Genomic DNA, 6,732 nt, shown 5'->3' on the forward strand with positions numbered 1-6,732 from the left:
TGTTGCGATTTATTTTCGATGCCTCGTACAAATGGACGGAAAAGGAGAGTGCACGGTCCAAACGAGCGATCTTGCTTCCTCCTTTTTGATCAGTTTTGTTCATAAGGAGAGGGATTGTCGTGAGTTTTTATCTCTTTTACTTACGCTCAAGGTTCTGGCGGTGGCGTGGCAGACAACGAAGCCACTAACGGTGCTAGAGGCGCCAAAGGGGCCAATCGTTGTCTAATTGGAGGCACTGAACAATGCTTTCCATTGATGGATCGGTTGAGGTAAAAGCGGTAAAGGGATAAAAATGGAATGGTAAGCTCGATTGCGGATCAGATCTAAAGATTTAACTCGAACGTAATAATTTTACACGAATGTAGAGCTCCGCAGTTGCGAGCCTGTTGCACTTAAACGTAACTCTATGTTTGTCTTTTATCGCAAACTCATTCAAAATCTTCTTTTCTGGGAGCAGGAAAACCCTAGTATACTGTTTATTGAACCAATTCGAGGTTGTCATTCACACCCGTTCCTTCCATCACCCTGTAACGATTGGACGATTAAAAAACAATTGCTTCCGTTGGCGAGACGGTTGAATGAAGCACGGGAAGGAAATAGATATTGTTACCGACCTGTTGTTCATGGCGGTGTTGGTGACACGGTCAACAGTCACCGTGTAGCAGCGTCCACAACCCACCATTTTCCGGTGCTTGTGCAAGCAGCCAAGGTTCAAACCAGTACTTTCTCCTACAGCAAACACACGACGCTCCGGAATGGTTTTTTTTAAAGTTGGCTTCAAAATATGTTCCCTTCGTTTCTTTTTATCCTATATGAGTGAAAGAAAGTAAAAGTGGTCAACAGTTGAAATATCCTGGCAGGTATGTGATATAAATTTGGCACCTTCAGCGTGATGGTGAAGGAGTGTTCCTTCTGTGAGACGTTCGGGAGGCTTGGCCGTGTGTGAAACCAATCCGATCGTATGCCATCTGATCGCTCTCGAATGGTGTATTATGATCGGTTCGGTTTTGTCGTAAAGGTATCTTAGTTGCCGTCAACCGGGGGCACTGCGAACTTCCTGTAGGTGTGCTCTGCGCGCTACTACATTACATCATCACCTGAAAAATGGCAGGCCGAGACCTCTCGAGGTTGTAGTGCCAAAGAAGAAGAAGAAGTTACCCACGGCTTCGCACGATATCGGTACGCAAAAAAAAAGTGAGAAGGAAGATAAGGCAGATAAGATAAAAACTTTTATAATTAGATTTGGCAACACGTACTCAACACCATCGCATCGAATCGGTACGTACGTCAACACTAGTCTATACTAAACAAATCCAGTCGCTTCTACAAAAATCATTCGATTAAATAATTATAATTTAGCTCAGGTAATATATAATTGTAAAAGGAAACAAAAACGAAAGAGTGTGATGTTTTTGAATGTTTTCATTTGAAGTGCATTAAAATTCTGTTTTATTACTGGGATGCAACATGCCTGTCCCGTTATCTGTGCCAGTACATAAAGACATTGAAAGAAAATGAAACGAAAAGCTCAAACTACGGTCAATTGTCAGCGACGAATTTCGACCATTTCACACCGCCAAACCGACATGACGCGGAGGATAAGAAAGGAAGAAAATGACAATGTGGGAAACAGCGTGCTTGCTTTGCTGTCTAGATGATGTTACGCGTGTTTGGAAATTATTTTTTACGAGCTCAATTATGATAAGACGACGAATAAAATCGTTCGTCATAGAATTGGATCCCACGTGGAGGAATTGTTTCATTTCGCTCGTAGAGTAGCGGAACGATCAATTCATTAACCATATTTCCTCACTCGCTGCCAGCTCTATGTTGACAGATTTTATGGCGGTGAGTTTAGTCTGGTGCCTTGTGCTGTTCCGAGCTATGTCGCTCGGTTTCTATATTTTCCACCACTCTGGACTGTGTCTGTTGCAGAAGTCAATGAACGTGTGTTGGATGCAATGCCGGTACAAGAGTGAATGAGCGAGTGAACGAGCGAATTATATTTCAATTCGTTAACTTGCATTGCTTGGAAAATGTGCACGCTTTTCTTGAGCGAAGTTGCAACGCCTTCCCAGCCGTTGCATGCTCCATGATTTTGGAACTTGGCATGAGATGGGTGGAGGTGAAGTAATGAGCTTCATTGAACGCTGAGGATAATCTCACAGTGTTTATCCACGAGTTTCACGACGCCAAACAAACGGCAGATGGTAAGAAACAAACGAAAAAAAGTGTAGCAGTCATCTGCTGCACTTGTGTTTATCACGTGATTAAAATTATTATGCAGATATTCTGGCGCTCGAGCTGAGGAATTAAGTGGTGTTTGAGAAGCAGGCAAGCGAGCGACTATACAATGAATTAATAACCTTTGTCTACAAGCACCAATTAATTGATTTTTCTTGTCGCATCGCAACATCACTTGCCATTATTTGCTCATCGACACAGAGCAAACTGTAAGATGAAAAATGCATTTTCTATTGTATAACGGGTATGCGTAAGCTCAAGCTTAACTGTACTAATGGTAGAAAGAAAGAATACTCGCTAGATGAGGGAGAGATAAATGTTTAGGTGACTTAGGGAATCCAATGTTTGCATGGGAAGAAAACATTAGTTCAAATTTTACTTGTAAAAGCTGCAGAGTAATTTCCGTACCGTACCGCGTCGTTCGTGTCCAAATAATAGCGCAACAAGATCAAGAGATTGTTGTCGCAATATTTGGAGAGTGCGGGAGCTGGCAAGGGTCGAGAAAGGGAAGGTTCCGGTGATATCTTTCGAATCACTTTCACTCGTCTTCGGAGGGAACGTCTCCGAAAGCCCGGCTACAAATTTGGCGCACCTGGTTGTGGTGTTATAATCAAGCTCGACAGAGTTCGAGCACAGCTTAAGTAGCATGGCTGTTTGCAGTGTCTTCCATATACTTCGCCTGGGAGGAAATAAATTGATCGGAACTCTTTCAGCTGCTGCCTTCACCTGTGTGTTAGCATCAACTGTCAGTGTAAAGATTTTTTACTCGCTGTTGTTTCGATAAACATTTGAACAGATTAAATATTCCTTCAAGTACTATTTTTCGAAAGCGTGCAACGCAATTTTATTTGGCATTTACTTCCTGTGTGTAACCTATTCACCCCCATCACATCTTCGCTGCCGAGTAAATCATTTTTGGCATGTACCTTATGTCAATATTCGATTTATTTTTTTCAACGTGCTTTCGACAACGCTGTTTTGAACGCAGTGACCGCCGTTGGCCGCACCGGAAACGATACGAACACGGTGTGTCCCATCTGTGAACCTGATGACATGCGACCGTGGTTGACCACGACCTCTTCGGTGTTACGTAAATGTGCTGAGGATGTGGTCCACCTGTGACAGCGACGTGTGGAAGGGGACTTTTTTGGAAAATGATGGTAGAAAGGGAACGGAATTTCTCCAACAAATACACGAGCGACAGATATGGGTGTCATTTTTCATGATTGAATTTTTTCAAATCGCTCGCCCCGCAGCAAAAACAAAGCAAAAGGCGGCAACGGTCGTTCATGCAGACGTCATTGGTGGTGGGGATATGCAGAGCTGAAGGGTGAAGGTTTTTTCTCCTCTCGTGTCTGGCTGATGAATTTCTCCGACCGTTTGTGAGATGAGTGAGAGAAAGCGAAAGATTGCTGTATGCAGGGAAAATGACGAAGTGGACAAACATAAATCATCATAATAATATTGCGTATCGGTTTGTTTTGTTGAGAATGGTGGCTTGCAGCGTGCGATAATTGAATAATAGAGTTATGCACGTGAAAGTGTTGCTGGCGGCAAGGGGGCTGATAATTATTTTTTGAATAAAAAAAATTAACATCGACGATGAGATGAACTTTCCACAGAACGGTCCCACAGAACACGAACGCGAAGTTTGAAGATAGTTAGCCAGCGCAATTTGATCTTACGTTTGTATCAGCTTAATAATTGAACAATGTTAATCCTCCGTGGACATAGCTGAGTCGTCGACTCGCTTTGTTGTCACACATTGACCCAAGAAAGATTGCCGGTACCTTAGGCTCTTTGCGTTACCAATACCAATCCTGTGGGCGCATAAACCAGACCATTATATACCTGGAACCATGTGGGTGCCTTCGGGCAGTCCCGGCAGGCTGGAGAGGGCGATGTTTGCGGGTCACAATTCCGGATTCATCCGCAACTCGCGTACCGGTTTTCCGAGGCATATGTTTGCATGCCGTGGCTTTCCCTCTCGCTCAGGGCTGCATCGAGTGCAGTGGTTGAATTTAACGCACATCATTGCATCACAACGCTGCATCAGCAACAGAGGAAAGTAGACCGATACAGTTATGCTAAAGTTTACCGTGTTTCGCATTTACTAAATCAAACCCAACATGAGCAACTTCAAAGCTCTGTGTCTAGAGTCACATTTGCTACGGTGGTGAGGAAATGTACAACAAATTTGCTCACAGCAAACAACACCAAATCGTTCCTGTTGATCGGGTTTGTAAAGCAGTCCAAGCACACGGGAAAATATTCTCACTGTATTCTTCAACCGCATTTTCTACTGAATGTTATGCAACCTAGGTATCATCTGCACGTTCAATAAATCGAATGAAAAGCACATTATCGATTTAAACGCTTTTTTCGGCGATTTCGCAACGGATGTGTATGCATCAACACAGCCACCGTTCATCAACTTTAAACAATTCCATGCGCTGTGCAAGCGCACAACGCACAACTGTTACGAGGATGGATAGGCGATTTGAATAAGAAAACACAAAAACAAAAGAAACTCGCACAAGCGTGTGAACAGACATAAACTGCACGAATAAAATCCATCCAAAGAGCCCCCAATGTGGCGGTGGCGAAATGTGTGCTCTACTAACGGGCCAATTGATTCGATTGGATGAATTGGGAATAATTTCAACACCATCATTATCAGCATTATCATTGCTGTGTGTTGTTGGCGGGTGGGTAATGAGATGCTGGTAATTTGTTTACATTCTGCCCAGGTGTCCATCTGTAATGCATGCTATTGCTGAGCGATAGAAATGCTTCTGCGTGTTTGTTTGTTCCATCGTCCAGGGGTTTTCGTCACTGTTTTATGGAGCAAACCAGTGTTCAGCTTGTTATAGCATTCTGATTTGACGAAATACTGATTAACGGTTTCAAACTTTCCTTTCGATGTATAAAAATCTTAGAAACGTTCTGTTTCGGAAAATTTAGTATTTTCATGTCGCTGATGGACATTTCAAATTTTACCGTGCTACTCCTATGCTCCACATCGATAAACCCTGCACCAATCATAAGGCCGTGTTGAATTTGTTTCTGCTTCTGAAAAGTGAGAGTGCTTTATTCCTTTTCTTTTGCATATCGAATCGTTTCACTCGATTCGAATGATGTTTGATTGGATTAAAATAGGTCAGAAATGGATTAGACCAGTCAACGTAATAGCTTTGGCACACAAACAAATGGATGTTCAATCATACCGTTTGTTATCGCAATGTTAACAGATGCGTCAGCGCGGCGCACGCACATTTGAAGCGAAAACAATTTATGGATGGATGATCTAATCCATCAGTCGGCCGGCATCTCAATTTTGTCTTTCGGTTCCAGGCCAGGTGCATCCACAAGGTTGGCACTGGCTATTTATTTTATGTTGCGTTTACATCTGCACGCATGCATGCAGTTTGTCGCTTCACGAAGCAGGTCAGTTTCGCGTTACAACGTGAAAGGAAAGGGCGCAGATGGTGTCGAGTGTTTTGTTTCTCATATTACGTTGATGGATCGATCAATCGGATGTAAAAATAAGCACGAAAAGGGAAGAGTCTGTTTGAATGTTATGCGCTGATTGATTGCTGTTGATTGAATTTGAAAATCAATCACTCCAATAAATGCGTCGGTAGGAACGTCAACTATTTTGTCTGCGTTTAATTACAAACCTATCCCGCGCACAGCCAGATTATGCATCAGAAATCTTCCGATGAATTAATCAACCCGTTAAAACAGAAATGCTATTTTGGGATGAAAAGAGGTGGCAGGTAATTAATCAGCTACATACGTACAAAGAGACAGAGAGAGGGGAAAGACTGCGATTGAATCTTTGTTTGAACTTTTGGCTCAATGAAAATGAAAGGTTCTTTTCCACTAGCCCATGGACCTTATGTCATTGGATCCCGTTGCCATTTCCGGCATTTGACATCAGAGTTTGGGCCGGTAATTGAGCCGGTGTCAGCGAGATACACACGCCCAAGCGCGGAGGACGACGATGATGTGTCGATTTGTATGCGATTCATTCCTCGGTAACATATTGACTCGCCTTTTGTGTGAAACAAGTGACGAATTGTGACACAAGCAAAACGACATCGCCATATGCTTTATCGGATTCTGTACTGTTTGATTCGTGTTTCTCTTTTGTGGCGCGTAACCGAGACGCTAATTGCCAAGATTGCCTTTCCCGGAACAAGCGAAACTGTCGTAAATACAAATCAATTTTTGGCGTGTTCAACAAAGCCGTGTACGAGAAGGTGTTAGATAACATACGCAGACCAAACGTTGGGATGTGAAGAAGCCGACAGGCAGGATGATGGGCTTAATTAGGAGAAAATCGGAAACTTCAAAATGTTGCATCATACATCTGAGGGAGAAATGGTAAGAGAAAGCCAAACGGCCATAACTCTCTCTAAGTACTTTTTGGTATCGAAATTACCTTAGGATGTATTCTGACGAGTTCTACGACATCTTTTCGCT

At 43.0% G+C, this 6,732-nt stretch overlaps 1 protein-coding gene across 1 annotated transcript in view; it reads left to right on the forward strand.

Annotated features, from left to right (window-relative positions):
- The window catches only part of LOC118508869 (protein prickle-like), a 104,919-nt gene that overhangs the window by 19,614 nt on the left and 78,573 nt on the right, over window positions 1-6,732 (forward strand). The gene's annotated exons all lie outside the window — the stretch shown is intronic.

This window comes from Anopheles stephensi, chromosome 3, assembly GCF_013141755.1.
Source record: "Anopheles stephensi strain Indian chromosome 3, UCI_ANSTEP_V1.0, whole genome shotgun sequence".
In the NCBI taxonomy this organism is placed as follows: domain Eukaryota; kingdom Metazoa; phylum Arthropoda; class Insecta; order Diptera; family Culicidae; genus Anopheles; species Anopheles stephensi.